General features: G+C 38.0%; 1 long non-coding RNA gene across 1 annotated transcript; it reads left to right on the top strand.

Annotated features, from left to right (window-relative positions):
- Nucleotides 1-15,984: 15,984 nt before the first annotated feature.
- LOC108669876 lies at nucleotides 15,985-20,675 on the top strand. The gene is made up of 4 exons (XR_001930687.1): nucleotides 15,985-16,067; nucleotides 17,431-17,621; nucleotides 18,524-18,592; nucleotides 19,839-20,675. It is a non-coding gene; the product is annotated as an uncharacterized LOC108669876 (long non-coding RNA).
- Nucleotides 20,676-23,532: the final 2,857 nt, after the last annotated feature.

The raw sequence follows: 23,532 nt of genomic DNA, 5'->3' as shown, positions 1-23,532 counted from the left end.
GCCGCGGCTCGGGTACTGGCAAGAAGACGGAGGATATTGGAGGTAAATTTATGATGTGAAATGATTCAGCTAAAGAATATTGGCTGTATTGATGTAGAAAGCAATACACGGAAAATATAGAGCAGTGCGATACATCGCTAATCAGCAGGGAAATAATAATATTGGTTGCAATCACTAGAAAACTGTACTACGGTATAAGAACATTACCGCAATCAAGAATTGAGCGTAAGTTAAAAAATTTAGGCTTCACAATTGTCAATAATTATTCATAACGACAATATCTACAGACCGAGGATTTATATTTTAGCCATAATATATTGGCATAATCGTATATATAACGATTACTAGGAGTGTTTTGAGACAAGATTTGTGCCAGAGAATGAAAAGTAGTGACGCATCAGTCGAGAAGAACCAATAACTGTTAATTCAATCTATTGTGTTCAATGGTGTTTATTTAATAATTTTCATGGTGGCAAAGAATTAATTCCAATTCCAGACATGGAATTTTGAACGTATAATGAAGTTGAAACATGCAGTTCAACAAACATTGATTTGTAATAGATTAATAAGTACTAAAGAAAAATATTTTCGTCAAAGTTATTAAATAACATTAAACCTGATAATTACTTTAGTACTTTATCATAATCCAATTTATTCTTTGCGTATAATCCAATATAATCCAATTTATTCTTATAAACCAGAAAATCATCCTGAATTAAAATAATTTTATTTCAATCAGAAACCAGGAAAGTTGAAATAATGCGAGGCTGATTCAAGACCGACTCATTGGCGGCCAGCGGTCTGAAAGGCTGTTAATAATGCTGACGTCAACCTTCAGAAACCAGTTATTAATGCTGACGTCAACCTTCTTTGAAAGGCTGTTAATAATGATGACGCCATCCTTTAGAAACCTGTTAATAACTGCTCTCAACCTTCCGCCCGGTTGTTAATAATTCTGTAGTCATCCTTCTAATAGTTGCCAGAAATTGTGCAGTTAGCCTACTGAAAATTGAAAATTCCCTTTCTATAAATAATAATTGCTCCGTCTACGTACATCTAAAATAGCTTTTTAATTATGATAAATCTCATGGTTACTGAAGAACCGTGACCTCCGGTGACGTCAAGCCGAGTCCGACTATCGCAAACTTTCATACTGCGACGATGACTAGTCGCATCATCTGATGCTACAGAATCAGATTACTCACAACATAGTACTGAGCTGGACGATCCATCATCGAAAACCGTGTCATCAGATACCACGACATCAGATACTTCGTCTTCAGACACTACATCACTAGCATCGTGACTCTCAAAATAAGTAAGAAAGCTCATGAAAATGAGAGTGCGGTTACTCGCATGAAATGCACCAACAGCTGGGTAAGGCTTAATTCCGCAGTTAAATACGGCTGCGGGTGCTTCACAGCAGTTAAATGAAGCACTCGCAGTTAAGTAAGACTCCTTCTTAGCCTCTTAATGGAGCACCCGCAGTCAACTAAGGCTTCATCTTAGCCGTTAAATGAAGCACTCTCATTTAAATAAGGTTTCTTCACAGCAGTTAAATGAAACACTCTCAATTAAATAAGGCTTCTCCACAGCAGTTAAATGAAGAACCCGCAATTAAATAAGGCTCTTTTTAGCCATTAATTAAGGGGGAGGTTCACCCTAAAATTTTCGGATTTGGCATTTTCGGTTTTTAGTATCATCTTAAAACATTCTGCCCTATCGAACGGTACCATTGCGATCCCTGTACGTGAATTTTTACTTACATGACGGCTCTTTAAAGAGGGCGGGTGGGGGAGTTCCTTCACTAATTAGATACAAGGTAATTAGCTGCTGAGCATTTTAAATATAGTTTCTACTTGAGTTGTGCTGCAGTTACGTGCTTAGTTTCATCTTTCCTTCTTAGCCGTTAAATGAAGCACCCGCAGTTAAATAAGGCTCCTTCATAGCCGTTAAATGAAGCACCCGCAGTTGAATAAGGCTCCTTCACAGCAGTTAAGTGAAGCGCCCGCAGTTAAATAAGGCTCCTGCTTAGCCGTTATATGAAGCACCCGCAGTTAAATAAGGCTCCTTTTTAGCCGTTAAATGAAGCACCCGCAGTTAAATAAGGCTTTTTCAGAGCCGTCAAATGCGACCCGAAGCCCTGGCGCCTTGCGTCCTGCCGATGCCAGACCGAGCTATCAGGATTATTTTGCTATCGGCAGAGCTTTTGATGACTAGCCTTTTAGAACAGAACAGTTGAATGGAAGCAAATCTTGTTTGCCTTATCTCTTTAAAGAACTGGCTGGTTTACAAACTGAATTGGTTTCAGCAGGTATTACTTTGAGCTATCAATGCCCCCATGAAGTCAACTCTGAATTTTAAAGAAGATTTTTTTTCGATTTCAAGTAGGGTTCGATTCACTCAATACAGGTTGTGTTTTTCGTACTAGGATCAAAAGACTCGAGGCTCCCAAAGCTTCTAGGCAAGAGATCTTCCAGATAATTCTTAGTCCGCCGAAGATACAAGACGCGTTTCTAGAATTTCATCCCTAAATTATTAGCCGGAGCGCCAAGCACTAGATTTTAGGAAACCTCTGAACGCTTAGGTTCAAAATTAGTTTAAATCTTTAGGACAGTACAACAAAAAATACACCAAATTAAGGGTTTTTACAACATTACAAACATATTTGAAACCTTATGATGAACTTAGCAGTATTAAAAAAGTATTAATTCTCATAAATGAACAGAAATTTATTTGCGGAGATTAAAAATATTTTAGGGGGCTGAAGTATTCCTAAAATAGGCCTAATGACGTTGCTGGTCTTCAGCAAATACACTCGCTTTTTCGATGGCACTGAAAGAGTATTTTGCAGACTGGTTTTTTGAGTCGCTCGGACAATATTTTGAGTAATTTTTCCCATATACGTAGCAATAACATTAATTCTACCCATAAGATGCTCATGCTGTGTCTTCAAGATCTTAAGTTTATTGTCTACAATATTTCATCTCACTTTCTTAATCTCACTTATTGATAAATACTTCAATTTAATCAGGAATTCATAGTAGAATTTTTAATGAATTTATCAGAACCGAACATTATGTCTTCGTGGCGGATTTAACACGTTTTATGCGGCACGACACACCAGCGCTGGCAGATGGCTTGAAAAAAAGGCCAAGTCCGCGGATCAAAAGTTCTAAAATTCAAAAATATACTACTAAATTTGTAGTTTCCGGTAAAAATTAAACTTTCCTCTTTTCCATACTTTTTGAAATTTAATGAGGTAGTACTGCCATGATAAATTTTTGTCGAAAGACGCAATAGAAAAAAAAACCTAAATCGCGGAATTTGTCCGGAAAAAAGACCCCGTAACCTAACGGTAGGTTACGGACTCAATACTGGACTCAACGTAATAAACACGATTAATAATAATAATTATAATAGCGTTTTCAGCGTCTATCAGGCCGTAGGCCTGTCGTCGATTCTTAACATCACAGAACATCCACAGCATTTTGCGGTCTCTAACTCGCAACTCACTGCTACGATTCTACTGCGCTTAACCGCCCGGCCTCCTCGCCGATTCTGACCAGAAACTGGCGCACAGAGCTGGGATCGAACCCGTGCCTCTCTGCTCCAATCTTGGTACTCTGAACTGTAACCACTTGTCCGTGTCACATGTTACCTGTAACCACTGGGCCATGCATGAACATGTAACCACGCAAGATACCGTGCAAATTTCACCGTCATGAAACAAATGAAGTAATAAGGTACGTGATCGTTCACGTCTCACAAACCCTGTACTCGAAACTCATCACATGAGATTTTAACAGATTTTTTGACTAATTTCATCAGTGAAAACTTTCTGGAATCTAAACTTTTTTTCACTTAGGCGATTCCATACAGTTCTAGGTGTAATTCGAGCCAAAACAGTCAAGTCATTAAAAATCATAGTAAATGAATGACAATTATTAATCACATCAAAAATTAGCTATAGATAAATTACAATATAAATTAAAAGTTTTGACATCAGCATAGAAGTTCTACGGAAATATCATAAGGTGCCCGGTTTCCTTATGTATTTTTTATCGCTACCGTGCAGTGCTTCGCCTGGACCTTTCAATACGGGCCTGTGCCGTACTATCAAAACTCGTTAAGTACACGTAGCAGCCTAAGTACACGTAGCAGCCTAAGTACACGTAGCAGCGTAAGTACACGTAGCAGCCTAAGTACACGTAGCAGCCTAAGTACACGTAGCAGCGTAAGTACACGTAGCGGCCTACGTACACGTAGCGGCCTAAGTACACGTAGCGTCTAATTTCTCGTCTGTGAATTAGTGGGTTTAGTTTTAAAAACCGCCATGATTTTCTGACGGATTAACGAACTCGCGAAGATTTTTAATAGCAAAGCTCGTAATACCAGCTCAGGAATTCTATTCCAAGGGCGTAATAGATATATCTATACTCAAAATTATTTCCCCTCTCTCCCAACCCTCAGCCATCAATTACTGAGTGCGAGGGCAGCATGAGATTGGGTTACCCTCTTTTTGTGGTTGCTTTGAGTGCTAGAGTGGCCAGCGCATGAGGGTGAGACCCTCATTAACCCTCGGGGCACGGCACCAATACGAGGGAATCTCCCCTCCAGCATTGATAGATCAAAGCTATGGTAGAGCATTTAACATTTATATGGACAAACTCTTACCCGTAAAAATAATATATTTCCCGATTCAAGTATATGCTGTTCAATGGGCCTGGGACAAATGTAAAAAAAACTTTAATTTCCCTTATATCATTCAAAATTTCAAACGAGTTGAATCTCAAATGGCTGGACTGCTTCATTTTTCTATCAATTGTGCAACATTTCAGTCCGAAATTTAACTAAAATTACTATCACGTTCTAATAAATGGCCAAGTAAAGCGCGAATTAAACGTTGAGCGTTTAACTCTATCTCTTTAGAGAGCAGATCTGATGCGTTTTCGTCTCTCCTCAAATAAAGTCTATAATCCCAAGCTCGTGATTGTCAGGCGAAACAAATTAGAAAAGCTCCCACAACAGCGTTGAAATGTAATCACGAATGTTTTCTTAATATGCTATGAGATTATACATTTTAAAATTGTTCTTTGTTGCAAACACCCGGTCCAGAAATACATGACAGGTTTAACGACGGGAACTAAACCCATGGAAGATATAAAGACGGGCACTAAACCCATGGCAGGTATATCGACGGGCACTAAACCCATGGCAGGTATATCGACGGGCACTAAACCCATGGCAGGTATATCGACGGGCACTAAACCCATGGTAGGTATATCGACGGGCACTAAACCCATGGCAGGTATATCGACGGGCACTAAACAAATGGCAGGTATATAGACGGGCACTAGACCCATGCAGGTATATAGACGGACAGTAAACCCATGGCAGGTATAACGACGGGCACTAAACCCATGGCAGGTATATAAACGGTCACTAAACCCATGGCAGGTATATAGACTGTCTCTTATANAAACCCATGACAGGTATATCGGCGGGCACTAAACCCATGACAGGTATAACGACGGGTACTAAACGCATGGCAGGTATAACGACTGACATTAAACCCATGGTAGGTATATCGACGGGTACTAAACCCATGACAGGTATATCGGCGGGCACTAAACCCATGGCAGGTATAACGACGGGTACTAAACCCATGACAGGTATATCGGCGGGTACTAAACCCATGGCAGGTATAACGATGGGCACTAAACCCATAGCAGGTATATCGACGGGTACTAAACCCATGACAGGTACATATATCGACGGGCACTAAACCCATGGCAGGTATTTCGACGGGCACCAAACCCATGACAGGTATATCGACGGGCAATAAGCCCATAGCAGGTATAACGACGGGCACTAAATCCAAGGCAGGTATATCGACGGGCACTAAACCCATGGCAGGTATATCGACGGGCACCAAACCCATGACAGGTATATCGACGGGAAATAAGCCCATAGCAGGTATAACGACGGGTACTAAACCCAAGGCAGGTATATCGACGGGCACTAAACCCATGGCAGGTATATCGACGGGTACTAAACCCATGGCAGGTATATCGACGGGCAATAAGCCCATAGCAGGTATAACGACGGGCACTAAACCCAAGGCAGGTATATCGACGGGTACTAAACCCATGGCAGGTATATCGACGGGCAATAATTAAGCCCATAGCAGGTATAACGACGGGTACTAAACCCATGGCAGGTATAACGATGGGCACTAAACCCATGGCAGGTCAACTTGAGTAAACGAAGAAATGAAAATTTCGCCGTTGAGTTCAACATAGATGAATAGTCAACAGAAAATTCTCACTGCATAGTAACAACGCAGACTTGCTGCCCAGACACACTCCCTGTTGTTTCAGCGCAGCGTATAAATTCTGCTGGAACTCGGAGTTAATTAAACTGATTCAGATCTTCCGCATGTTTATATAGCACCGTACACAAGTACTGAGCACTGCACACAACTAAACTGTACCACATATGTACTGAGTGAAACATATATGATACATTCATGGGACCAATTAATGTTACGTGCAAACAACTATAAGTAGATTATCTCGTATACTTCCATGATAAATTCTATTAAAAGTCAGTTTGTTCAAATTTACTAGAGCAGCGGACTTGATTTAATGAACCAAAACAATATCTCTTTAGAATTGTATTCCATTTTTTTTAATTAGCATGCTAATTCACACAATCTTTTTTTAAGACTAATTCCCTCTTGAGATCAAGTTCAGGCTGGTGGTAGATACGTTTAATGGATCAGGATCTGATGGTAGAGCATTAAAACTCACGCAAATACTTCAACTTTAACTTAATATTAGATAAAAAATTCTCGAATAATTAAAGCATTCATCATGTTTACTTCCGTTTCAGAATTATTATCTAAACTTGAACCTCATTCAGTAACTCACTGCATAGGGCAACGAAAACATGCAATAAAAGATAAAACTCAAGAATTTGCTCTGAAAATAACTTTGGCAAAGGCAAATTGCTTATCAAATTGTTAAGATTAATTATAAAATTAAGTAAATATACATTGAATTTTGAGCTGGAGGATAAGTTTACAGATGCAACAAGCAGCATCCGTCTTCTTTCAGAACCAATCTAGCAAGACGTTCTTGTTCAAACTTGTCTGCTTGCTCAGTTCCACTCAAGACTTTGCTTCCGAGAGCCAATAACAGAATTGTAAATATACTGACTCACAACGTATACTTTCATCGTATCCTAATGGAACATGTATTCTTTCATCGTATACGGACACCGCATCGTTTTCTCTCATCGTATCCTGATCCCATATCGTAATATTCCATCGTGTTTGGGGCCGACAACGTATTATTATATTGTATCCTAGTACCGCATCGTATTCTATTATCGTATTCTGGTCCAATATCGTAATCTTTTGTCGCATTCTTGCCGTACGTGTTCTTCATACACAGCGTATCATCGTACGCATCGTATTCTTTCACCGCATCTTAGTACCGCATCGTATTCCATTATCGTATTCTGGTCCAACATCGTAATCTTTTGTCATATTCTTGCCGTACGTGTTCTTCATTCACAGCGTATAATCGTACGCATAGTATTCTTTCATCGTATCCTGGCCCTAAACTCGATAAGAAAGAAATTTGTTACAGTGATCAAACGAGAGCCTATAAATAGCGACTGTCAACTTGGTCCTAACATGGCAGGTAAAGAACTTACGACATTTATAATTTAAAAGAAAAAAAAATGCATGCAAATTCTCCACATATTCACCATTTATTTGCTCTTAAAATTTCGATGAATTACAAATAAAACAGACTAGCGATATCATTATTTAGCCACAATTTCGACTTAGACAGATGCGGAAATCAATATGCGAAAAATAATAAAACGAATGCACCCATTCAAGTTTTATACATGTCATAGGTAGTAATTCAAAATTTCTGTGTTCGTCAAACTATTTAAGAGCACTGATTATGAAACATTTAAATCAAGAATTTTCTTACATAATGACTAAATGACCAAACCAGGTTAGTCTTTTTTCAGTTTTCACTGTTATTTTCACACCCATTTTCTTAGTTTTTAAATAATTATTCATCATTTAATTTATTAATTAACCGCTAATCATGAAAAATTATGAATGAGATGTTAATTTTTTCGAATTTCTTCATTCTCTCTCAATATCATGAAATATATCTCTAAATTTCCCTTGATGCTCAGTCAATCTATAACTTTTTTTCACATCTTGCATATTGTACAGTTCCATTCTTTAACAAAACAGGGAATTTCACCGCCTCAAAATACTTCAAAAGCTTTCTGGTGACCAGAAATTCCCCGTCACCCACCTTTTTCCATCATGCATCATGTTCGCTTGCAACGCTGGCCTGTTATAGTGCACCAAATTTTACGGCAAGCGCGGGACTTCGATATCAAAATGCACGATCAGTAAACGTGAAGCAGGAGAGCTAGCCTGGGTTCTACGTACAATAGCGACCATGAACCTGTGGCGTCAAAACTCACCCTGAGAGCTTCGGTACAAGAGAATATAGAACTGGTTTTGAACCCTTCAAATTCACTCGGGTTAAAATCCTTCATAATCACTCGGTCTAAAACCCTTCATATTCACTCGGGCAAAAATCCTTCATATTCACTCGGGCTAAAATCTTTCATACTCATTCGAGCTAAAATCCATCATATTTATTAGGGCTAAAACCCTTCATATTCACTCGGGCTAAAACCCTTCATATTCCCTCGGGATAAAATCCTTATATTACACCTCAGCCAAACATACACAATTAGTATTTCGGCATATCGTGAACAATGTGGCACAGGATCATCATGAAAATTGAGGTAAAGAAGAGAATAAAAAAACATCAGATAAAAAGACTACTACAATTACCAATATCAAACCACATCATTTTATTCAACATAAAACGAATTTTTCCGAAAATTCATAAATATATAGCAAAACATTACGCACGAACGTTGAAGAATCATCAGAAATATAAGAAAAATAAGTTGTAAGCGCAGCGTGAGGAAGTAATGTATTTACCTAACTTACTCCACTTAAATATTAATACGTCTTCATATATTTTCTACATGAGCTGGCAAATATTTTAGTGAAATGGAATTTTCATCTATCAACCAATATTTTATAATTTCATGAGGCGAAAATCCAGAAAAAAATTTACAGTGCTCATATAGCTCGCGATACACATTCAAACCCAATCATTAAAGATGTTTCAAGATGAAGTCAGAGTATAATGTATTTAGGATCTAATGTTCTAAGTTTCAAGCTATAAACTTTCCTGAAAATAAAAATACGAAAACTATTCAATCGAATTCTAGAATAATTGACGGATAACTAACAATGATAAGATATATAAAATGAATTCATATTATAACCGTAAATAAATCGAACCTATTCTCAATAGTATATACGAGGTACAGATAATGGTCACACATTAACAGCCTACTCATAAAACACAGGACAAGTTCCTCCGTCACGACTCCGCACCAGACAAAAACTAATTTATTGTATTCCTACTGTGCGGACGTGAACGATTAGTCCATTCAGTCTAAGCTAAAAATAACGGAATTAAAATGTATCTTATCACAACCCTAACAACAGAAATTCATCAGGCTTACACAGTCAGAATTCAGAAATTTTTTCGCTAAGATTCTCTCAGGTTAACACAACCAAAATTCAACAAATTTTTCGCTAAAATTCTTTCAGGTTAATACAACCAGAATTCAATAATTTAATCTCTGGAAACCCATCAAGCTGACACGGACGAAATCTAATTCGAAGATTGACGCAAGTTCTGGCATTCAACCGTAAACTCATCCGTGATGACGGTAGTTAAGGTGGTGGCATTCAATCATAAACTCACTCGTGATGACGGCGGTGAAAATGGAAGCATTCAGCCGTAAACTCACCCGGGATGATGGTGGTGAAGGTGGTGGCTTTCAACCATAAACTCACCCGTGATGACGGTTGCTGAGGTTGAGATGGCGGTGCCGGCGCGGTTGGACGCCCGGCACTTGTAGGAGGCGCGGGAGCCGCCGGCGTGGCTGATGGCGACTATAATGGTCACACATTAACAGCCTACTCATAAAACACAGGAAAGTTCCTCCGTCACGACTCCGCACCAGACAAAAACTAATTTATTGTATTCCTATTGTGCGGACCTGAACGATTAGTCGATTCAGTCTAAACTAAAAATAACGGAATTAAAATGCATCTTATGGCAACCCTAACAATAGAAATTCATCAGGCTTACACTGCCAGAATTCAGAATTTTTTCGCTGAAATTCTTTCAAGTTAACACAACCAAAGGTAAACAGAATTTTCACTAAAATTCTTTCAAGTTAATCCAAGCAGAATTCAATAATTTCTTCTTTGGAAATTCATCAAGCTGGCACGGACAAAATCTAATTCGAAGCTTGATGCAAGTCTTGGAGCCAGTTTACTGAGACCTCTAATTCTAAAAGCCAATATAACGCCAAATAAATTCGCTTGATTTACATCACTACTACATCCTTTTTTCTCGACCATCAATTTATTTGGCAATTCCATGTTTATAACACTTCGTCTACGGATACATTAACCATCTTAATAACTAGGTTTAACTGGGGCCGTGAGGTCCCTTCAGTATAGAAATTAAAGGTTAAAGTGTAGTTGATATAGCGATTAAAGCTAACTAAAGATAAAACTTATTCCGAGGCACCATCTGACGTTGGCAATAGCACGGCTCTATTGCATTGAATTTCAACTCAATTAATTATGCAATAAGTGAGATGACACAAGCCAAACTTCCACGCCGCTAACCCCAACTAAAACCATCACTCGCTGAGAAGTCTTATCTCTGATACACCCTTAGTCATGCAAAACTGGGCCTGAATGACCAATGTAAAGACGATAAGTACATTATAATTTGGACGAAGTCTGGTTTATTTGAGTGTGACGGGTAAACGGGGGCTGAAAGATCGCTGACAAGTGCTCAGTTCTCAATTTAGTTTTGTTACAAATATTCCACTCGAAATTCCGTGAACGAAGAAAATTTTTTCAAAAATCAAAAGGCTTTACATACGATAACTTATTATCTGAAATAATTTGAAATTAGCACTTAACGTCATGAAAGACAAAACATTCTTCAATATAGACATGGCACGTGATCGATGGCGGCACTGCACCATAAACTCACCGGTGATGTCGGTAGTAAAGGTGGCAGCATCCAACCATAAACTTACCCGTGATGACGGCGGCGAAGGTGGTGACATTCAACCGTGAACTCACCTGTCATGATGGTGGTGGCTTTTAACCGCAAAATCTCCCGTGATGATGGTGGTGAAAATGGAAGCATTCAACCATGAACTCACCCGTTATGACGGTTGCTGAGGTTGAGATGGCTGTGCCGGCGCGGTTGGACGCCCGGCACTTGTAGGAGGCGCGGGAGCCGCCGGCGTGGCTGATGGCGACTTATCAAAAATGAAATTCATGATTGAAAAAGAAAATAGAGCGTCGCTTAGGGTGCGAGAAACTTTTGGTCGAGTATAGACATTGAAAAAAGTTGTATGTGCATTTGAAATTGTCAGTATAGTTTAATTCATTAGTGAAAATTTTTCCAAATAAAGATTTTCCTGACATTCCAGAATTATTTATATTTTCATAATAAAAAAACAGGCATAAATAACGAAAAATGTTCTGTTAGATCGTTGACTGAAAAACAAAGAAAAAATTAATATGTTGACCGTCGCCCCAAGTTTTTAACTCGCAAAGTAATTTTCATATTTCGAATGGGAAAAATTTGACAATAGTTATGAAGTTCCTCAACACAAGATTTCTTAGTTATTTTTATAATCAATTTAGATTCAGACAATTTCTAAGTGATAGGTTAAAAGGCTGACACTCAAGCAACCGAGTCTTTTGGGGTCACGAGACAACACTTTTGAATTAATTCAAACTTCATGGGTTGAAACCAAAGGATTAATTCACATTATGACGTGTAACTCGCTGTTTGTTAATAAAGAGTAAAAATAATACATCTCAAAATTAGATAAAATATTATTAAGAGAGAGGACATGCGTGCAGTCAAATGAAATTCCAATTGAAAATATTCCAAACTTGAATACAAATGTTAGGGTCCCAATCATTGATAAATGTGAGTCTTGAGTGAGGTTGGCTACCTAAAAAATAAACTACTAATAAATTCCAAAACTATTCTTTTCAAACAATTCACGTGATTATTAGTTATTCAATCACACATGAATGATATGCTACCATATTTACTCCAGCATCCCCCATTACAGCCAAGAATTAATAATTAAAGACTGTTTATAGGCGGCCGACGAATGACCGGCCATTAGCTGGCGCTAGTGCTGCTTTAATTTCCAATCGTGAATTGTTCGTAATCTGCTTCTCGTAGACGAAGGCTGAGAGCCTTACATCTGACCATTAAATAAATTGATAGTACAGGTGGCTTGTCATCAGTGATAGCAATGACCTGAGTAACACTCGAGGGTAGGGTGGAACTATAGGGGTGGATAAACTGACCTGGTACAGTGCTATCAAAACTTGCTTTGGTACACGTAGCGGCCTGAGTACACGGAGCGGCCTGACTACACGTAGCGGCATTAGTACACGTAGCGGCCTAAGCACGCGTAGCGGCCTAAGTACGCGTAGCGGCCTAAGTACACGTAGCGGCCTAAGCACATGTAGTGGCCTAAATAAACGTAGCAGCCTAAGTACCCTTACCAGTCTAAGAACACGTAGCGGTGTAAGTATAAGTAATGGCCCTAGTGCACGTAGCGACCTAAAAATTAAGTAAACACAGCGGCTTAAGTACACGGAGTGGCAATAACGTTAAAACAATATTCAACAGCAGGCAAATAACGTTGAAAAACATTTAAATTGACGTAAATTTGCCGTAAAAATGTTAGGATCAACATTGATTTATCGTCAGATGCCAGGTGGACAGGAGCTTCCGGAGTGCTTTTAGCAACTCAATCGAGTTTTCACTGGCAATTTAGTGACGATGAAATCCGCGAATAAAAAGAAACAAAACGTGAATACTGTTGGCTGGTCGCTTCTGGGATTAACAGTAATCCCTTTTAACAAATTCATTCTTTTTGAAACTCTCGACTTCTCGACACTCGAGTAAGAAATACAAATTCTGTATTCAGTTTCCAAAGTTGTTTTCAACAATCATAAACGTTGGCGCAAGGCGTCAATTACATATAAATTTAATATTTCAGCAACCATTGTCGCAACGTAGAGTGGCGTGGAGGATTCAATGGAAAAGATTAAATCGTCAAGAAAAGTAAATTTAAAAAATAAATCGGGATAACCGAGCTCATGAAAAATCATAACAGCGTCCAGTTTCCTGAGTCGCAGAAAGAGGGGAATTCGTAATTGGAGCTAAGCTCACGTATATTTGAGTGTCAACGATAAGCGCAGAAAATGCCATCTGTGTGAGCAATTCAATATAAAGGCTGAGCCGGCATACATAACACAGTCATTATTACACAGGGACGCATCATGAAGAGGTTGGTGCAAGTAAGGTACACTTTCAGCTTCATATTTCGATTATTATTTCGATTTGTACAGTGCTCTTTCAATGCTGATTTATCTTTCATTATTTTTACATGGCATTTTTGAAGTAATTTAAATAAGTTGTGCGTTTTTTTGCGTGTTAAGGATGGGCGTCTCATATTTAAGCAATATGACACATATATCAGGGTTTCCACTAAAATCAACCGGTGTGACTAGACTGAAAAATTTTCCAACAAGCGTTTTAACCTGAAAAAATTAATTGACAAGTATTAATTCCACTACACTGCATAAGAGATTAATGATGAACTAGCAATATTTGCCGTTTCTGGCCAATCTTGATGATGCGAGTAGATTTTTCTGGCATTACACTAGATCATATGCAATTACTTGCTATATCATATGCAATAATTTATGCAAGGGTAAGAGAACGTCTCTCCGGAATGAGCAACCTTCTCAATCCAGGCAATTATTCGAGATGTGCTATTTCATCTAGTCCAATTATAAAATTTTCGTTTTGTAGGGGAAGAATATTTATCATGCATTGAGATAACATTGCAAAATGCATAATACCAGCAGCAATGGCCGCTCAGTAGCGCAGGCCTGTCAAATATATTAAAGCATGAAACAACTTATTAAAATCTGAATTACGTATTAAAATGTGTAAATGAATGAATAACGTACTATAGCATGAAATACGGATGGGAATTAGAATGTCAATGCCTACACTGTCAGCTTAACTGAACGAACATTAAAAAGGTAAAATCAGACAACTTGAAGACGATAAGCCGAACAAAAACTAAAAAAAAATAAAAAATGCTTAGCACATTGCAACATGACAGATTACTAAATGGTTTGTCATCCAAGGGTTCCAAAAGAAAACGGCTAAATTAACTCACAAAGAAGGCCAGAGCAAATTCGTTTTTAAATTCATTAGTAAATTTACTATTCACAGTTAAATTTTATTGTGTTTTGTTTTCGAACCTTAAAAATTACATTAGGTTTAAAGCTTTCATATTTTATCCCGCTAACTCAATTGTAAAAATGACCAAATCAAATAATTTGGCCGGAAAAGGCACATCTGACAACAGACACTGAAAAAAAGCACACACTGCTACCCAGACCAGAGAGTTTTTATCTGGTAGGCTGAAGTAGGAACGATCAAATGAGACTAATTAGCCCTTAGCCTAATGAGATTAACTGAAATTAATCAATCTGCCTACCGGGAAGGAATAACTTAAGTTATTAGTTTTAAAATATTAATAACATTGAGAACAGTTGATGTAGCCATAGATGAGGGGGTACAGTTACTGCAGCTGTGCTGTACTACCGTCACTGAGTACCGTGTTTTGTTCAGGTTCACGCGTTGCATTCGCTACTGTTATTTTAACGCTCAGCGTTCGGTATGATCACTGAAGTTCAATACTGTGATCTTATTTGGAGTTGCTAAAGTGTATCTGAGAATCAGTATTTAACTAAATTTGTTGTACGTCATGGTCAACTTATCCGTGGTTGTTCATGCATTATCGCAAAGTTATTTTTCGTTGATCTCGCTGAAGTGGCAGGTGGAGCTGGGCAGCTGATTTATTTGTCCAGGTTTTGGAGATATTGCTGGAGCCAGGATTTGACGGGGAAAATTGTCATCAATAACGAGTGACACCTACATTTCGTAGATCGCTGGCTAAGCTCCCCGAAATTGCCTGAATCTCGACTCTAATGTAATGATGCAGATCACGAGTGTGGAATTCATCTAACGATAGTCGTTATGGTTTAGGACGGAATCCTGTTTTCATTTACTGGAATTTTAGTATGAAACGCTGATATTCCATTTTGTATTCTGTTTGTAATAGGTTTTGAGTTGGCTTAGTTAGATTTGGCTGTGAAGTAATTGCCTTTATTGGTAGGGGGCTAATCTTTACGTTTTCTCGGGGTAGATTATTAGCTTTTCTGACAAAACCCAGTGGCCTTGATTTGTCAATTTTTATTGACTTTAACAAACTTTGTGAATTTCTCACTATCTCACTATCCAGTTTTGTGAATTTTTCACTTTCCATCGGGATAAACTACATATGTTGGAAGCTCTCCCACTGGAAACTAGGTTGGATCTTGGTTAACAGTAATTATACGGTGAACTACAATAATTTGGTTAACAGTAATTATACGGTGAACTATAATAATTTGGTTAACAGTAATTATACGGTGCACTATAATAATTTGGCGAGCAGTAATTACTACGGTGCACTATAATAATTTGGTCAGCAGTAATTATGCGGCGCACTATAATAATAATCTGGTTAACAGTAATTTTACGGTGCATTATTATAATTTGATTAACAGTAATTATACGGTGCACTACAATAATTTGGTTAACAGTAATTATACGGTGCACTACAATAATTATAGTAATTATACGGTGCACAGTATCTCGGCCGGTGGTATGAGATCGAGAAGTTCCCCGGCAGTCTGGAGGCGGGACTGTCATGCAGCACTGCGGACTACGGCCAACTGCGTGAGTGTTGGTGTATGAGTAGCTGCTATTCATTATTTATTCATATTTTAATCACGTTAATGTAAATTTGAACTGCATTTTTCAAGTTCTCAAGCTCATTATATAAATTTTAATTTCGATTTCTGGATTTGAATCATTCTATTTTGGTTTAAAATTAAGCTTATTTTTCAACATTGCGCAAGAAACTACCTACAACACGTGATGCATAATTCTTGGGAATTTCTCTCAGTTCACTTGGCCATTGAGGATGAAAATTTTCAGTATAAAATAAGTGAGCTTACATAATTTATTTCATTCATTTAAAATATTAAATACTGGGTCACTCTTTTTGCTTTCCTGGTACGTTTTTAGAGAAAATTTTTTATAAATTTTTTTAGAAATAAAATTAGGGCATCGATAGACTAATTGAACATTTGAAATTCATTTCTCCAAGCAAGAATATTTGAACAATGAAATAAGGGGAAGAAAATCAATAAGTTACATCGCTGAACTAATTCAACGTTCAACAAGTTGGAAGGAGAGCAACTCTCGACCAGCGCGTCCGGAAATTGTTCGTTCGTTACGATAATTCAAAATTTATTATTTTTTATGACGCATGTTTTTTAAAAACGAATGTATTATTGCTAGTGACCGCATGTAAGTGACAGTTATGGCCATGAAATCGGCCAGCGTGTGGGTATCATACGCGTATCCTACGCATCCTTGGTAAGCGTTTCGGACGCAGCAGTCCCAGGCCAGTAAGGAACACCACCTTAGTACCCCTAGGCAGGCAGGCCGTCTTCGCCGCCCTGGTCCTGGGGCCATACTTTCAAAATTCGTTAAGCGAACGTAAGTACTTATTGAGATTGAAATTTGACTCGCGATTGAAATTTGACCAAAATTGTGTTACTTAATGGGGATATCCTGCACAAACTCTCCTTGCACTCCTTGTGGCCTTATACAATCCTGTAGGCATGTCTAAATAACTGTAAGAGTGGTGTTTTACAATTTAAGAAAAATCCCTGTTAAACGGTCTCACCGGCGTTCTATGGCCGGCCGATACGTGAAAAGTAACACATTACTGCCGTTTTTATTCAAACTTAACACTAGAAACCCATAAAAACCATCAGAAAAAAACAGTTAACAGTTTATTTTCACATGTCGACCGGCCACTTGAACGCCGGTGAGACAGTTCTTTTCCGTTTTTAGTGATTTATCATTTATGGAAAAAAGGCGCTATTGTGCTCGTCATGTCCGTCCTTCCGTGACGTGAAGTCACGGACGGACGAGAAAATGCGCTCTCTGTCACTCACTGCAATGAGTACTGATCTAATTTTTTTCGAACAGTGTACGCTTCTAACTCAAACTTATGTTCACATGGCAGCTAACGGCAACATCAGCATCGTTAACAGTGGTCTGACCGCCAATGGTTCGGTGGTGTCATCGGAGTGGGAGGGAATAGAGACCGCAACTCCTGGCCACTTTGTGGTCATAGCGCCGCCGGTGGGCCTCGGCGTCTACAACGTCATAGGCATCGACTACGACGCCTACTACTGCGCATACTCTTGCGATCAGGTGACCCATTTAACAACTTTGGTGACCATATTTACAGGAGTAAACTGAAACAGACATCTGCAACTAAATCTGTTACAAATTTGCAAATAAATTCATGTGTAAAAATTTGCAAGTAAATTGGATACAAAGATCACATTGGATACAAAAATGCACACTAACGCGATAGTTTTTTTTGTTTAATTCAAATATAAAAGTGGAAGTTACACTCAGAGAAATGAGTGAGACTTGAAAGCATAGAACGATGCGCTCATGAGATTTTTTTATCAGTATTTCCAGAATCCACGGTTCGTTTGTAATATTATTCCTTTGTCAGATGACAATGGTTTTGACCTGAGGCATTAATTTCCTCATTTGAATCATCTCCTTGATTCCGGACTATTCATAACACTTCCTTGTGTTAGTCATTTCATTGTTTATCCCGGTAGCGACTCACGTTCTTAGTTACGTCAAATAGCGAACCTTTATAGGTCTCTGACATAACCAGGAAGTCAGTCAGAACCGAGAACAACAGCATATACGTTCGACTCGCTCCCCTTCGAGTCGTGAGCCTTAGTCAGAAAGTGTCAACCTCAAACTCCAATCTATATTCCCATAAACTGTAAGCTTTCTATACTCCATAGATCGACAAGTATCCCGTTAATCTTCACTTTGTGCCTCATTAATCCTGGTCATTACAACTTGCCGAGCTAACCTGAGGTCATATATTAAAATATTATGAAAGGGGGTTCGTCAGAAAGAAACACCCCCGCACATTTCTATAACAGTGGGAATCCAAATCACGGAAAAATGTTAATTTGATCTTAACTCTGAAGAATAACATTTTTAACCTCCTTATGCTTATTTCTCTAACTTCTTATCGATTGTACAATTGACTATCGAAATTTAACGACTGATTTTTTCAGCTCGGCGAGTTTCGTGATCAGTTTGCCTGGGTTTTTTCCCGCACTCCCACACTGTCTCCCGATGTCCTGGTAAGTAGAGTAACTTTTGAGCAAATATATTTATAAATTTATTTTTTCCGATGCATGTTTTGAAAGAATTAGAATAACGGTCATATTAAACTATTATATACTTTAGCAGAGTAAATTTGAAAAACGGTCAAAGTAAACATGTAACAGAGTGAAAAAAGTATCCCTTGAAGCAATAAAGGTTCCATTAGTCTAGTCAGCGATAGAAAAATTGTGCCTTAAACTATGAAAACCGTATTAAAAAAATGTGGCACAAAGAAATCAGATGAAATTTTTATCATCATTATATACACTTTAGAACATTTAGAATCGTTTTTCCACAGAAATATAACGAAGGGTAATGAATATAATGTTCAGTAATATACAAAAATTACTAGCCGCAATTGAATAAGAGGAATAAAAACTATGGTGATCAGACTTACATGAGTATAAACTGAAACAGACAACTGCAACTAAATCTGTTACAAATATACTAGTAAAATAATTGAAAATTTTTCGAAAGTAAATCGGATACAAAGAACAAGAAGGAACTGCCCTAACACTTCATTTAGCTAAGCTGGTCGGAGGTAGAGCTCTTGTCTTGACACATCGGTGAACGAGACGAGAGCGTAATTTCTCTGAACACTTTACTAGTCGCTTTTTATGCAATCAACTCCACTCATGAAATTAAATAAAAATATATTAAAAAAGTGCTACAAAATTCAATTAAATAATTTTAATTATTCCAAAAAGTCACTTCCATAAATAAATTCAAGTTCCATCAACTTGTGATGCAGCTAGAAGTAATAATAAAACAATCTTTATTACCGATTGAATAAATATGATTCGTGTATAAGTCTCTGATTAATAGCTTCAACGAATGACATAATTACGCACTGCTGATTGTCATTACTGCTAATGATCATTATTACTATTTATCATAACTGGTAATTATCATTACCTGCAATCATCGTTGCTTGCAGTAATCAATCATTACTTGCAATTGTTATTACCTGCAATCATCATTACTTGCAATTATCATTACTGGCAAATATCATCACTGGAAATTATCATTACCAGTAATCATAATTGTTTGCAATAATCAATCATTGCTTGCAATTATAATTACTGGCAATTATCAGTACCTGTAATTATCATTACCTGCAATCATAATTGTTTGCAATAATCAATCATTACTTACGATTATAATTACCGGCAATTATCAATCATTACTGGCAATTATCATCACTGACAATCATCACCACCACAGGCAGCAGCAGAGGCGGTGTTCACCACCAACAACATCGACGTCAACATATTCGAGCCAACGCACCAGGGCGACGATTGCGTCTACCCTCCACTGCCTCGTCACTGAACATTGTAGTTTAATTATGGTTCAATTATGGTCAATTACAGTTCAATTCAATCATGGTCCCAATATGTTCTAATTATGAATAAATACGGCAAAATTATGGTCCAGTTTTAGTGAAATTGTAGTCCAATTATGGTTCAACATCGGTAAAGTTGTGATTTAATCATGTCCCAATTGTGCTCCAATATTGGGCCAATCATCCTACCATAATAGAATTAATTCACCAGCAAATTCATTCCCCTATTTCTCAACTACGTCTGCCGGTTTCTGTTGCTTCAAATTCTAAACAGAATGAGAATATAGCAGGAAATAGTTTGCTCCAAATGCCTGGTTTACTGTCATTAATATTTTAAAAAATATATTATACAATGTATTAGTCAAATAGAACGTAGAGCTTTCTCTATACCTACTGCACACGGCCATTTAATTCGGGTAATTCGACTATCTATTCAAATAAAGTGGATATTTTCAAGTGAACGAGTAGGGTTATTCTGTATGTTTTTTTTCTGTTATTCTTTAGAAGAACGCTTATATTCTTTGCTGCTATCACCATCTCGGACTATATTATAAATAGCTCAGCCCATTTTTAAAAGCACTTTAGGTTCCTAAAATTGAACCAAAAGGACTTCAAGTGTGAAATGTATTCATTTAAAAATCACTGTCACAGCATCGTTTTTTTTAATCGGTCGGTCGGAACTGAAAGTAGTCGGTCTTGCTAGAGACGGAATATTTATCCAATTGGGTCGAGATTGTAGTCCAATAGTGTCGAGATTGTAGTCCAATAGTGGGTCGAGATTGTTGTCTAATAGTGGGTCGAGATTGTAGTCCAATAGTGGGTCGAGATTGTAGTCCAATAGTGGGTCGAGATTGTAGTCCAATAGTGGGTCGAGATTGTAGTCCAATAGTGGGTCAAGATTGTAGTCCAATAGAGGGTCAAGATTGTAGTCCAATAGTGGATCAAGATTGTAGTCCAATAGTGGGTCAAGATTGTAGTCCAATAGTGGTCGAGAACGTAGTCTAATAGTGTCGATATTGTAGTCCAATATAGTAGGTCGAGATTGTAGTCCAATAGTTGTCGAGATTGTAATCCAAAATAGTGGGTCGAGATTCTAGTCCAATAGTGGTCGGAACGGTAGCCAAAATAGTGGTCGAGGTCATAGCCCAATGGTGGCTAAATTGCCAAACTAAACTGCAGCGTCAGCAAACATCCGCCTCTTCATTTTGCAGGGTCACGAAATTCGGTCGCATGGACCACGGCGCACAGTGGCCGCGGAATTAGCGCTGATTCATGGTAGCTTCCTTCAAATGTGTCATAAATTACGATATATACGAGGTTTGACTGTAACATTTTACCGCAAACCTAAGTCGAATTTTTGGTAAGTAAGAATACAGAATTTTTCATTACAAATAATTCACAAGCAAACCGCTATTGAATGATTACGAATTAGACTCTAATTTGAATATGTGTAATTTCTCGTTTGACTTGATGTTATATGTAACAATATAAGCAAATATTCTATTATAATTATGTACGTCCATTCGCTTTTTTTATGTTGAAATTAGGGAAGCCATTACGATAACTAAATGCAATAACCTAATTTACATCTCCAAAACTGAGCAGCCACTTAGCCAGAGCTAGCCTGCGTCAGGCATACATACGAAAATTACTTTCTTGTCTCGTATTATAATAGCTCTTTGCGCAGAGCATCTGAGCCAAGTAGCCACGGCAATTCCAAATTTCATTTATTCAATCTGAACAAAGCATTGCGACAATAAATCGGATGAAAAGTGTCGCCTGCAATTTAAATTAACGACTAATAACAAGTAGGCCCAGGTAATGGTGGAAGTGACAACAAAATAACATAAATTAAGTAAAAAAAATACAAACGCAAGTCAATCATTACATTAGTTAACATCTACCTACCCTAGATGAAAGAAATTGAATTTCAGGCACGATCAAACTAAAATTAAAAAAAAATAATAATAAAATTTAAAAAAAAATCGTAAATAAAATTTTAAAAAGTAAAATAAAATAAATAAATAAAAATAAAACAAACTCTTTAGAAGCACTTCCTGGCTGGTGAACTAAATGCTAGGAATCTTTGAGCTTTAGAGCATCAGTTTTAACAGATCTTGTCAAGAGACCAGTTATATGACTCCTGTAAGAAGGCTAATAACAAGCAAGAATCGTCTAATAATCGAAACAGAAGTTGTCATCTTGTACTTCACCTTGCAAAACTAAGCTGAATTAAGATGAACTTAGCTAAACTAAGCTAAAGTAAGATAAACTATACAAAAGAAAAATGAACAAAACAGAACTATGCCGCCCCAGCCGGCGCGTTCAGCATCACATTCAAGCCGCCCCAGCCGACGTGTTCAGCATCACATTCAAGCCGCCGCAGCCGATGCGTTCAGCATCACATTCAAACCACTCCAGCTGACACGTTCAGCATCACATTTAAGCCGCCGCAGCCGACGCGTTCAGCATCACATTCAAGCCGCCGCAGACGACACGTTCAGCATCACATTCAAGTCACTCCAGCAAACTCAATATCGCTGGTTTAGCAGAAGCAGTTCTACTCGCCTGATGCAAATCCATCAATGGAAGGCCCTTCGCCAGCCTCAAGTTTGTAGCATGGCAAACCTTCAGGCACCAGGCCGTTACAAGAAAGCTTAATCGCTCAGGAACTAAAAATCCTTTTATGTCTACACAGGGCAAATGGCTCAATAGCCATCCGACCATTTAACTTGGTAGCCATCTGCTGATGTAGCTGAATAGCCATCTGCCAATTTAGCTCAATATACATCTGCCAATTTAGCTTAATAGCCATCTGCCACTTTAGCTCATCAGCCATATGCCAATTTAGCTCAATAGCCATCTACCATTTTAGCTCACAAGCCATCTGACCATTTAGCTCATTAGCCATATGCCAACTTAGCTCAATAGCCATCTACCATTTTAGTTCATAAGCTATCTGCCCATTCAGCTCAATAGCCATCTGCCAATTTAGCTCAATAGACATCTGCCAATTTAGCTCAATAGACATCTGCCAATTTAGCTCAATAACCATCTACCAATTCAGCTCATTAGCCATCTGCCACTTTAGCTCATTATGTAGCTATCTGCCATTTTAGGTCATTAGTAATCTTTTAATTAATCTCAACTGCTATCTGTCAATTCAGCTGAACATGAATAGCAATATGAAGAGCAACTAGACAAGTCGAAATTAAACCAATCAAAAGTATCAAACTAAAAACAGTCCCATAAAAAGAAGACATAATTCTCTGTGAATTTTTATTTTCTATACGCGTTTATAACAAACCAATCAGCGCTTGCATGGTCTTTGACGTAGTTAGCTTCAAGCATCAAAGTCAGGCTCAGCAATCAATTAATTGTCCCACCTGATCCTTTACGAAGACCTACATACAATCAAATTCTTTATAAATAATTCATAGAATGACCCGGATACGCCAGACTAGCTGAAAGGCCTTGATTTCAAGGCTCCAGATGCACATGTGGAAGACTAATTAGTGCCTGTCCTTTCACTCCATCATTATCCATATTCTCCACTGTGTCATTCCATTTCACTAG

Source organism: Hyalella azteca, unplaced genomic scaffold (genome assembly GCF_000764305.2).
Source record: "Hyalella azteca isolate HAZT.00-mixed unplaced genomic scaffold, Hazt_2.0.2 contig10071, whole genome shotgun sequence".
NCBI lineage: Eukaryota > Metazoa > Arthropoda > Malacostraca > Amphipoda > Hyalellidae > Hyalella > Hyalella azteca.
Note: the sequence above shows the minus strand (reverse complement) of the source record. Positions and strands in the feature narration are given on the sequence as shown.